This window comes from Aedes albopictus, chromosome 2, assembly GCF_035046485.1.
Source record: "Aedes albopictus strain Foshan chromosome 2, AalbF5, whole genome shotgun sequence".
NCBI classification, from domain to species: domain Eukaryota; kingdom Metazoa; phylum Arthropoda; class Insecta; order Diptera; family Culicidae; genus Aedes; species Aedes albopictus.
In genome coordinates this window covers 75,269,528-75,282,117 of record NC_085137.1, presented here as the reverse complement: position 1 = coordinate 75,282,117, position 12,590 = coordinate 75,269,528, and positions in this window count along the sequence as shown.

Below are 12,590 nucleotides of genomic sequence, written 5' to 3'. Positions count from 1 at the left end.
GAACTGTCAGTTCGTGTAGCCAAACGAGCATGACGTCACGATTTCAATAGCGACAATGGATTGCGTGACGTCATATTCGCTCGGTACACTATAAATTCACGGCAAAACGCACAAAAATCGTATTGCTCAACCATGTCTCCGCGAGTCTATGGAATCTATAGTGTCTATAGGGTGTACACCGTGTCCTCCAATCAACGTTTGCGAAGTTGTAAATATTTTGGTTTTTATTCACGCACACCAAGGCAACTGCATCGAAAATGTTCGTTTTTGTAGTGAAAAGTGTAGCACGAAGCGGTGTAGCACCGCCACAAAAACGAAAACTACAATTGACTGTCAAACGATAAACCACCGACAAACCGACGTGACACTCTGTTTCCAAGATTGGCAAGAAATTTAAACCTCAAACCGTTTAAAAATCGTAACTCGTTCTGTCATTTTCGTCTTTTGACAAAAGAAACCTTGAAGAAGACGTCATAAAACAGCACGAAAATTTCCAGCTGATCAATGTAAACATCACAAGCACTCTTATTTCTATCTAACCAATAGAAGATACAATCAACCATGCAATGGAACTATTAAAAGAAATCTTTCGATATGAAGCAAAATAGTCAATGAACCCCAAATAAAAACTCCCAAACATAAAAACTTTCAGCGGATGAAATTTCTTTTTAACGTTCATAACGAAATGTCTTCTTATTGCGCAAAACATTGAATGCAGGTTATTACTTCAAAATGTGTAAAATAATTTGACAAGGTAAAGCTCCTATGCGCACGCACACATAAAGAGGAAGCTGTGTAAATCATCGCGCAGATGGAGCTAGTGATTAAAAGGAGAACTTATTTGCCAAGAAAAATTGGAAAAGTTGTATGAGCTGGCACGTTGGTTTGTCGGTGGATAAACTGCAACGATCGACGCGCCACCATCTTTCGAATAGTGCTTTTTTTCAGATTTTTAGAACCTTATTTTGGTACCTAAAATCAATTTCAAAGAGATTTTTTGAAATCACCTTTTGACAGCTGTGCAACTGTTTGACAGCTCCGCCCAGTACAAACGGCGACGAGGGGTGATTCGACAAATTGCTCCCATACAAACTTCAAATTGATTTTTAAATAGGTTCCCGGGCTCCAAAATTCATGAAAATTTGGATTTCGGAGTTTGACATGCAGATTCAGAATATGGAATTATCACAACACCGTTAAAGAAGCCAATTCCTACACTGAACGGCGGCTTGCGGTGAAAATGACTATTCTGAGGGTCAATTTAAATGCACAACGCCACTAAATTTGTGCAGACTGAGTTTCGTTTTAATTCAACAGAATTATGTTTTCAATTTTACCATGGACTCGATTTTCAATTAAAAAAAGTTTCTGCTGGCAACCGGATTCGAACCAAGAATCTTGACATCACCAGGCTCGCACGCTACCACTCAGCTATCGAACCGGTTGATGTGAGAAGAAACAAAACGCACACAAGAAGCGTTGGTGGGTCGATGATCATGTTTTGCCATGGTAAATTTAAAAACATTTTTGTGCTTGTCATTACTGCAAGGCTCCTTTCAGTGGGGGTGTAGGTATTGCGCGCAAACCCCAACATTTTATTCCCATCTTTGGGTTTCCGCGCCGAAGACCCAGCGCCAGATTCGGCGACAAAGAAAACTGACAGCAGTCGCCGGACAGTTGGCAATCCTGATATTTGACGGCGGCCGCCCGGTAGTCATGAGAGTGGATTGTTGTCACGCAAATAGATCTTTTCGCTGAAAATGCATGTGTATTAAGTTATTGTTGACAGATTTTCTGCAGTGTTAGTGTGAAATTCAGCGATTTTCTGTATCGCGTAAGCCTTCGCTGGAAGAAAACGTCATGTTGTTCAGCGAAGCAAGGAAAATTTTCAGTGAAAAAAGCAATACCTTTTTCGCGGAGTTGTTCACGGTGAAGCAACACCGCGAAAAGGGTACCTGTGCTCTCCAACATTCGAAAAATGGTGGCGCGTCGATCGTTCTACGCTAGCGATTTTGCGGTGGGGTGATGACGTTTGGAGGCGAATAATGTCAACACAGATAGGAAGAAAAAAATAACAAAGTGGAGAAAAAGAAGACCGTCTTCGCGAGTCTTGTCTCAGGGTGGAACTACAGTGTATCAAACAATTGTCCGTACAGCAATTTTTTGATCAAAATAATTTTTCATTTAAATGATTATAACTTTTTTATACGTCAATCAAAAACGCTGAAATTTTGATCAATTTTAACCCATATATTAAAGCTCCATTGGTAAAATTTTGAGCGAGATTGAATAAGTTTTCTAAAAGCTATAGAACTTTTAGTTAAACTTATAAAACTTTTGAACACATTTTTAATACATACTTTATATCTCAATATGTACTTGATGAAACTTTTTCAATATTTTTCGTGTTACAGCTTATACCTAAGGCTTTCATATGCAGCTTTGTTAAAGGTTTTATATTCACTACAAAAAATATGAAAAATCTGTATATGTTCAGAGTGTCATTTGGAAATTTATCATATTTTGATCCATAAAAGTGCCAAGTGTTTTCAACTTTTTTAAACTCTCTTATTGATATATTTTTATGCAGGACCTACTAAACTACATATGAAGAGTAGGTCCTATGGATGTTTCGTTCAGTTAATGCACTTTTATTGGTGGATAACGTTTGGCAGATTCGAGGGCAGATTATATGTGCAAAATATGGTAAATTTTAAAACATCGTCAACTACATACGCACATTTTTCATATTTTTTGTAGTGAATATAAAACCCCAAACATGGCTGCATATTAAAGCCTTAGGTATAAGATGTAACACAAAAAAATGAAAAAATTTCGTCGAGTATATATTGAGATATAATGTTTTAAAAATGTGTTCAAAAATCTTATAAGTTTTACTAGAAGTTCTATAACTTTCAGAAAACTTATTCGATCTCGCTCAAAATTTTACCAATGGAGCTTTGATATAGGTTTCATGATTGGTCAAAATTTCAGCGTTTCTGATTGACGCATAAAAAAGTTATGCACATTTGAATGGAAAATTATTTTGACAAAAAAATTGCTGTACGGACAATTGTTTGATACACTGTATATTGGGGCATTGGGGTGCACACCTGGCAACACTAGCGCCAAAAGGTAAGGCAATGGCAAATTTGTACCCCTATTCGAAATGCGATAGCGCCGCGTAATGGCGTAATTGCCACATTCCCAGTTATTTCAAAACAACCGTTGCAATGCTTTACACAACCGCACTGCATGAGCTTGGACGTCTGTTCTCTGTGCTCCAATGTTGTTGTTAAATTAGTGAAATAATCATAAACATCTTGTTTTTTGAGCAAATACAGCACAGTCTCTGAGTAGGAAAATGTAAAGGTGCGCTCGTGAAATATTTCTTCAGTAAGCGCCATCATGATGTCGGAACGAGTATTTAGGTGGGAATGTCACCGTCGATGTCGCTACTGAGCTTGTTTTTTCTTTACACAAGATTTTCGAGCTATTTTGTTCGAGCATGTTCGTCTGTTATCTGTGTAGGAAGCTAAATTTGAATTGTAAAACTCTTTGTTAAACTAGTTAATTATAGTAATAAATTAAATAACAGTTAACATCAAGCGTGTTATTAGTGAATTGCGTGAAATACCAGTTTGAGAAGTAGGTTGAAGTGAACCCGGGTGAAGGTGATTAGCTGTGGACAAAATCATCCTACCTTCCTCTGCCCCCTGATTAGTGCACGTGTATCGGGAGCCTGTTGGAGCCGAATCTGGTGCTCCTCCCCCGCAACCACGTAACTACCCTGAAACAGAGCAGGTAAACCACTGTCCCGTGATTCACTACCAGGAAGTAGCTTACACGGTCCAATATTCAAGATGGCGGTTGAAAATGTTTAATCCTAAAACCATGCAATATGGGTATATTTGGTATGAGAAAGGTGCCCGGAACTCAAAAATAGCCACCAGAATATCCAAGATGGCGGTCAAATGTCCAAGATGGCGGTCGAATATTCAAGATGGCGGCTCAAAATTCAATATGGCGGCTCTTTAATGGAGTTTTGGGCCCCAACCCATGCAATATGGGTATATTTTGTATAGAGAAGATGTCCGGAGCAAGGTTGTTAACCAAAAAAATTATCGACAGTTAACTCAACGCAAACTCGATAACGATAAAGGTTGCTCGATAATTTTTCGATAAGCGCTGTTTGCAGATCAGAAGGAATTTCTCAGCCTATCTTGATGCATGGGAAATTCCTTGCCTGAATCGCTCAAGAAACCGGTTTTTCTTCGATCGCAGTACGCAGTAGCGAAGAAATGACAGTTCAGTAACAAATTTTGAAAACGACGTATAATCAATGCTACACCATTGATTATACGTCGTTTTCAAAATTTGTTACTGAGTTCAAATGGCAATCACCGAAGAAAGTTTCTGCCAGGAATCACTCAAGAAGTTTCTTGAGCGATTCCTTTCGAACTCGAAACTGCGCTATAACGATAATCAAACGATGAATCAACGCAAAGATCAACGTATCTTCGATAATTTTGCGATAAATCTATAGTTACCCTAGTGACGGCCAGAGAAAATAGGTAGAGAAGCGAAGAGTGTGAAGCCAAAAATACCTTATCGAACCGTCAAACTGGTATCCTATCGAGCAAAATCAACAAACCTTGACGATTACCGCATAAGTGAAGATAAGTATTGCAATCATTTGAAACATATTTTTACCAAAGTTTTTAAATATCATGGATAACAGTATAAATAACATTGATTCCTTGAATTAATGAAAATTGTTCCATTTTGAAACATCAGTTTGATAATGCCTAGTTAATAAAACAACAGTATAAATAGTTTTCAAATGCGGTATGCGAGATAGGCACTACCTTCGATGGGTGGATTAATCTGCTTTGCTGCAGTTGCCAGCATCCGAGCGAGGAAATCAAAACAGAAAAAGTGTTGCCGTTCTGGCGGCTGTTCACTCTTCGCTTCTCTACCTATTTTCTCTGGTGACGGCATCAACAATGGTTCAGATCGCGAAGAAAATTTTCCGGAGACGTTATCGAGTCGATAATTTCAACAGTTAAGGTGAAACGGGACGCCGTGTTATTTTTCCTATCTTGCCTCTCTTTCTAACAATTTGCGATTTTGAAGATGGTAATCTCGAGTTCTATTGCACTGAAGATGATGAAAAACAATCAGCATGTGCAGTGCAAGTGAGCATACACAATGATAGGTTTTTGTTGCAAAATATGAAGTAGAATCTGAGATTACCATCTTAGTAGCAACAGAGCAATGGCGGATATTTACCCGACCGTCCCGTCCGCCCTTAACTGTAATCGCCGATGACGAATCCGTCTGAAGACGTTAACGTTATCGGCGATAAACGATAACAGACGTTAACTTTATCGGCGATAACGATAATTTATCGATTAACAACCTTGGTACAGAGTCCCAAAATGGTGGCTAGAATATCCAAGATGGCGGACTAAAATCCAAGATGGTGGCTCCAAATTCTAGATGGCGGCTCTTTAATGGAGTTTTAGGCCCCAAACCATGCAGAATGGGTATATTTGGTACGGAGAAGATGTGCAATATGGGTATATTTGGTAGAGAGAAGATGTCCGGAGTCCAAACGTGGCGACCAGAATATCCAAGATGGCGGCCTAAAATCCAAGATGGCGGCTCAAAATTATAAGTATATTTGGTATGGGGAAGATTTCCGGAGTCCAAAAATAGCGGTCACAATATCCAAGACGGCAGTTTAAAATCCAAGATGGCAGCTCAAAATTCAAGATGGCGGTTGTTTAATGGAGTTTATGACCATAAAACCATGCAATATAGGTATATTTGGTGTGGGGAAGGTGTCCGGAGTTTATAATTGGCGGTCAGAATATCCAAGATGGCGGTCTAAAATCCAATATGGCGGCTCAACATTCAAGATGGCGGTTGTTTGATGAAGTTTAAGTCCCTAAAACCATGCAATATGAATATATTTGGTATGAGAAAGATGTCGGGAGTCCAAAAATGGAGACCAGAATATCCAAGATGGCGGTCTAAAATCCAAGCTGGCAGCAGAATATTCAAGATGGCTGCTATTGTGGATGGCTGCTATTTGTGGAGCCTCGTAGCCGTGTGTTAGGGTCACCAAGCTTCTAATCGCACCATGCTATGGGGTGAGGGTTCGATTCCCACTCCGGACGATGAAACTTTTCGTGAGAATAGTCTCTTCTCCGTATCCACTGGTGCATGCTCCTTGTGTCCCTTGTCTAGTGTTAAGTTTAATTCAGTCTGTGCAGCCTTTGGCTGAAGACGGTGTCCGCGTCTTTTATTCAATGGAGTTTTAGGTCCTAAATTCATGAAATATGAGTGTATGTATTTGGTATGGGGAAGATATCCGGAGTCCAAAATTGGCAGTCAGAATATCCAAGATGGCAGTCTAAAATTAAAGATGGCGGCTCAAAATTCAAGATGGCGGCATTTTAATGGAGTTTTAGGCCCTAAAACAGTGAAATATGGGTATATTTGGTATGGGGAAGATGTCCGGTGTCCAAACATGGCGACCAGAATATCCAAGATGGCGGTCTAAAATTCAAGATGGCGGCTATTTAATGTAGTTTTAGACCCTAAACAATGCAATATGGGTGTTTTTTTTATTTGATGAAGATGTTGGGAGTCCAAAATTTACGACCAGAATATCCAAGATGGCGGTTCAAAATTCAAGATGGCTGCTGTTAAATGGAGTTTTAGGCCCTAAAACCATACAATATGGGTAGGGTATATTTGGTATGGGGAAGATGTCCGGAGTCCAAAATTGACGACCAAAATATCCAAGATGGCGGCCCCAAATTAAAGATGGCAGCTATTCCATGGAGTTTTCGGTTTCAAAACTATGTAATATGAAAATAAAAAAGGAAAATCGCGTTAAGTACTGTTCCTTTGAATTCCACTAAGAATTTGCATCCTTTGACAGATACGTATTTCGACCTCAACTGTAAGGTCGTCTTCAGTGTCTTGTACTTGACTCGACTGTAATATGGGTATATTTGGTAAGGGGAAGATGTCTGGGCTCCAAAAATTACGACCAGTATATCTAAGATGGCAGCTCAAAATTCAAGATGACGGCTTTTTAATGGAGTTTTAGGCCCTAAAACCATGCAATATGGGTAGGGTATATTTGGTATGGGGAAGATGTCCGGAGTCCAGAAATGGTGACCGGAATATCCAAGATAGCGGTCTTAAATCCAAGATTTCGGCTCAAAATTCAAGATAGCGGCTTTTTCTTAAGATTTTGAGGCTCAAACATCAAAAGTTATATAAACGGCACCAGGAAGCCATAAAATGGATTTTTATTAAACATATGAAAGTGCTATACAGTTTCTTACCGATTTTGGCAACACCCGTTTTTGTCTACTCCCGATTTTGGCAACATTTTTTTTACCGATTTGGGCAACACCCGATTTTGGCAACAAATTTTTTATCGATTTTGGCAACACAAATTTTTGACAAATTTTTTTTATCGTAAAATCATCTTAAATACATCTTTTTAGCTTTACCTCTATTAAAAAAATATAAATTCATTAAGTTTTGAAAAACGACAATTTTTTAAATCATGTTGTAATTTATGAACATCACCTAAGGGGAGCGTTATGTAACTTTTGAATAGTCCATATTGATAATATAAGTCAAAATAACGCATAAAAGTTGTAAAATCACAATTTTTTTACTGTTTTTGGCAACATAAAATTCACCTCGTGTTGCCAAAATCGGAAAGATACCGTATTCATCAACATGTCACTTGAACTTTGTTGAAATGGGTTTTCGAAGGCACGAGAAAGGCGCCAGCACCACTAGGTGGATTAACTAGGGTTTTTCAGTAGTTTCACGAAACATGTTCAGATGTACATTCCCTAATATTTCTAGGTTTTGTTTTTCTCAGGATAAAAAAATGCTTGTTCAAAACATCTCAAAAATCTGCATAATTATACAGCATTTCAAAGTTGTTACATGTGTTGAAACAATTTTTGTTATTGTTTCTGGAGACTAAAAACATTTTGGAACTGGGAAATCTGAAAATCTCTTGAGATGTTTTTAATCGATTTAATATCATAGTATTTTAGTGAATATTTAAGATTTATTTCTACTGAAATTGTAAAAGAAGGAATTTTTATTCTGATTTTATAAGAAAATGTTGTTTTACATTCATAGGCTGATTTTCTCAGAAAACATTTATTGTAGTATTGGTTAGAATACTCCATTTTTTGGTTAATTTCTCCATCCTTAAAAAAATCATGAATTCTGGTAAAGTTCGTCAAACTGTTTTTGTGAATATTTCAGAATAAGTTTCCAGTAGAATTTCGAATTCTGCTTAAAACACAGGAATTTGGCGAGACATTCGTCAAACCCTGAGTGTCGCGGACTGACTCAATATGCTCTCTCAGCGGGAGCCAAACATCGGGAGCCAAACATTGAAGATTGAGGTTATGTTAAACCTTGTTGAACCTGTGTGATTAATTGAAGAGTATTGTTATCTAGGCGCTGCGGATGTAATCAAAACTGTTGTCACGATATCTCCGCTGTCAAGCCGTTGGAAAACGAGGAGAAGGATAAACACTGTTTTGAGCCTATTTCAGCTAATTTTTTAACAACTATCCATCAAAATTTCCATCGCGAATGGAAAATAATAAACTTTTAACACGAGAACAAAATTGGAATAATGGTGGATTGATCATGTTTACCATTTCCGAACAGCGTCGCGACAGCGTGTTTGACAACCGCGCTGAGAGAGGTGGTTGCAAGAAAATTGAACGCTCGTGCGTGTTTACAAGCTGTGTGCCGGGAGTGTGTTAGCTAGTTTTAAAAATAAAACCGTTTCTATTCGCACCACTCAGGTCAAACCCCCTTTCCATTTTTTTAGGGATAACCACTACAATACCCCCAACCGCCACCCCAAAGAGTCATAATTTGTGGAACAAATTTCTAGTATAAAACGCTTTCAGAAGAAAACATTTTCAGCTGCGCCGCTATTTTCAAACTGCGACTGATTGTTTACGAAATGTGAGTGTAAAATAAAAAAAATATCATTGATCGTCGAAAATCTCTCCCACACCAAATTTCTGGCTACGTCACTGTGCCCAAATAAGTTGGATTCGTTTGTTTCATTGGGCCCCAGATGTTGACATTTTTTAAGGGGGTCGCCATCTCAAAAAGGTTGGGAACCCCTGTTCTAAACAGTTAATGTTTACTGTTAATGATTTAGTATTACTAGGTATATCGATTTCATAGTAAAATAATAAATTAATCGCTTCAGAAAATCACAATTTGGTTCAATACCGTTGATCTAGCCTTCTAGAACCTACAGCTACGGCACAAATGTCCGATCCCTAGGGGCGCTGTGTACTCCGTTGATGAAACGATTGATCAATTACGCACTGCTGTTTCTACATTAATGGCGTTCTGCAATGTTATAATTATTTGAGAATCTCTTTATCATAACTTTTCTGATAACCTAGTTATTACAAGCCGAACAGTTGGCACTGAAAAGTCACAGATTGACAAATCTATCATAAGATGAGCTTGTAATATGTACTAGAACTAATAGAACTAAGCTCGTTTTCTAGTTTGAACCACGGTTGCAAAAATTCCAAAGCTTCCAACGAACGTGAGTTTTTGTTTTTGTCTTTTCACCACACCGCTTCTGACGTTGAAGCCCCTGTCCTTCACGGAGGCAATTAAAAAGAGAATAAAAATTCTCTCTTCGCTCACACCGGGGAGACGGCGAGGTTCAAAAGCAACATTTTTCCTGTGACCGGCACTCAAACGACAAAAATTCACCACGTTTGCTTATGGGCAAGTCGCATTCATGCGGCCGGTGGTGAAATGAAGCATCCATCAGCGCAGAGCGTGTGTTGTTGATGGTGCAGTCATTACCTCCACAATGTAGTTGAATTTTTCTGCGTTCACTTTCAAGTATCTCACAGCGGAGCTGAAAATGAATGTAAAAAGCATTCAGTTCAGCAGAAATTCATTCAATTGAATGAGATTTTTTCAACCCTGGTTTGAACCTTTTGTAAGCTTTAAGATTAGTTTTCTAGTAGTTTTTTTTTGCTAGGTTTCTAGCTATACTCTGAATAGAGTCGAAACCTCTACACTAGACCTGAAGATAGAACAGAATATGTAATCTTTCAGAAGCAGTTAACCAGACGTACGCGGAAAATGACATCCATTAAGACACTGTTGCAAACCGACTCAGAAAGTTACTGTAGGAGATAGGATTTGTTTTTCAATTTGTCTGTCAGTCTTGAAGTAGTCATTCATCAGGGTTTGTCTATGTCGTGTTATAGTATTCTAGACTCAAATTTCGTCCGTTATTTTTCTTGTCGTCAGTTGTCGTATATTTGTCAAGACTTTTTCTATTTCTGGAACACTGTGTTGTCCTATTTTGTTCGATATTTAATACATCATGTCATTCAGTACTATTGGGTTAATCTGAAAGGAATGTTAGATAGTAATTATGTTTGACATTTTGATTTTTGAAGATACGCTTTTTTATACTGTACTTTTTCACGATAAAAAGTCGTCTTTCATCAACAAGCATAAAGAGTACCATCAGGGTACCAGATTCCGCTCATCTAAGGCCAGTTTTGCAGAAAAACATCATCTGTCAAATGACTGGTAAGCCAATTTGTAATATTTTTGCATTTTATGTTAGTTTAATCTAAGTACAATCAGATAGAAAACAAGACTTATGTAGAACTTTTCAAAAAAGTATGTTTTTATTACAATTTGTGTGAGACCAAAGTGGTCCTAATTCCGCTCACGGACAAATGTATGCCATCTTTTAACCCTTATGTGGCCGACAGGGTACCCGGGTACCCAGCGCCCATTTAAAAAGCACGGTGTAGAAAAAAGCAAAAAGTTTGTCGGATACATAACGGTTAAATAGACTTTTGCGGAAAAGTGAATTATTTTTGCAACTCTATGTTTTTACAATTATTTTTTCCTGTTCAGTGGGAGTGTATAATAGTGATTAAATACACTGTGTACTAAAATCGACAGATTTTATGAATTTCACGTATTTTTTTGCGTGAGCGGTTATTGGAACACAAAAATTTCCTACAGCTTTTTTGGGTCCAATAGCCGCTCAAAAAATTCTACTTTTTTGTTTTTAAAATTTATGTTATTCGTTAAATATTGCATAAAATGGCTTTGCTCTCATATGATTTATATTGTCCAAGAATATCAGCGACGAAAAGAGTGTATTTATGCGTGAAAACTTGATTTTTGCTACAGTGAGCGGCTATTGGGTCATGAGCGGCTACTGGTACACTGACGGTACAGTATTAGTTTTTATTTCCTGTAGATTTATATCATAGTCTCTCGCTCTTCATGTAATACCAACAAATGCAAAAACGTCGAAATGTCTACTTTGTCATACAAAAAAGACAGAAAGTCAAAGAAGTACCTAATTAGTTTTCGTTGTGTCAAGCTACATTGGTGTCAAAAATTCGTGTACGTATGTATTGATCACACGTTAGCTTTGAAACTATGATTATTTTTAAACTCTGGACTTTCGTTTCCAACATTAGTTATATGTTTGTTTTTAATTTTTAATAAAAGAAAGCATTACTAAGCACAATAGAGGCATTCTAAACATATTAAGATTTACCCACAAAACGATCACATTTGAAAACGTTTAGAGCGAAAATATTATTCAAATCGTAAAACAATTTCGAGAACTATGTACACTACCCGTCATAAATACGGACTCACAAAAAGTATTGCAACAATATTGCATCACCCTGACTCACCTCGATATCTCCAGAACCTGAGGACTTACAAAGATACTGTCTTCAGGAAAGTTATTCAGAAGACCAAAAGCAACAACTTTTCTAAAGGCGATATATTTGTAGGTGTTCTGGTTTTAGAGATATCGAGGTGAGTCAGGGTGATGCAATATTGTTGCAATACTTTTTGTGAGTCCGTACTTATGACGGGTAGTGTATGTGCAAATCAAAAGTATTAAAGTATTTAAAACACGGTGCGATTTGGAAATGCATTGGTTTTTAAGTTTTGCGAGGCCTACCGTGCCATGCCCTAATACCGTGACCTTAAGGATGCTCTTCACTTCAAAGAGCCCTGGAAAAATCAATAATCCAAGTTTCTTGATTTTTCAAACGCTATATTATTGCTTATTGTGTGTATTATGTATAATAAATATGATTAATGGAATTCCAAATGTTTAATCCATTGTTAAAATCAAAATTGTAAAACATAGCATTGTTCCTAATACCGTGTATGTGACCCGCATACATTGGTGGTCCTTTGAATCATCACTATATCAATCATACTAAATTCATACTTAAAAGAACCTGTGCGGCAAACGTTGCCTAGAGGTTTGTGCAATTGATTCATGAAGTAAAAAGTATCAATAATATTTTCAGTTTGCAAGTTTTAGCCGAAACACGGTATTTGGAACACAAAAGGAACCATGCCCTAATACTTGGTACTTTGCACTCACATTCTGTAAATATTTTTAATTGCTTGTTTTTGTAAATATGTGCCAAATTTATCACGCCTAACTTGAGCAGGTTTAATATGCTAATGAT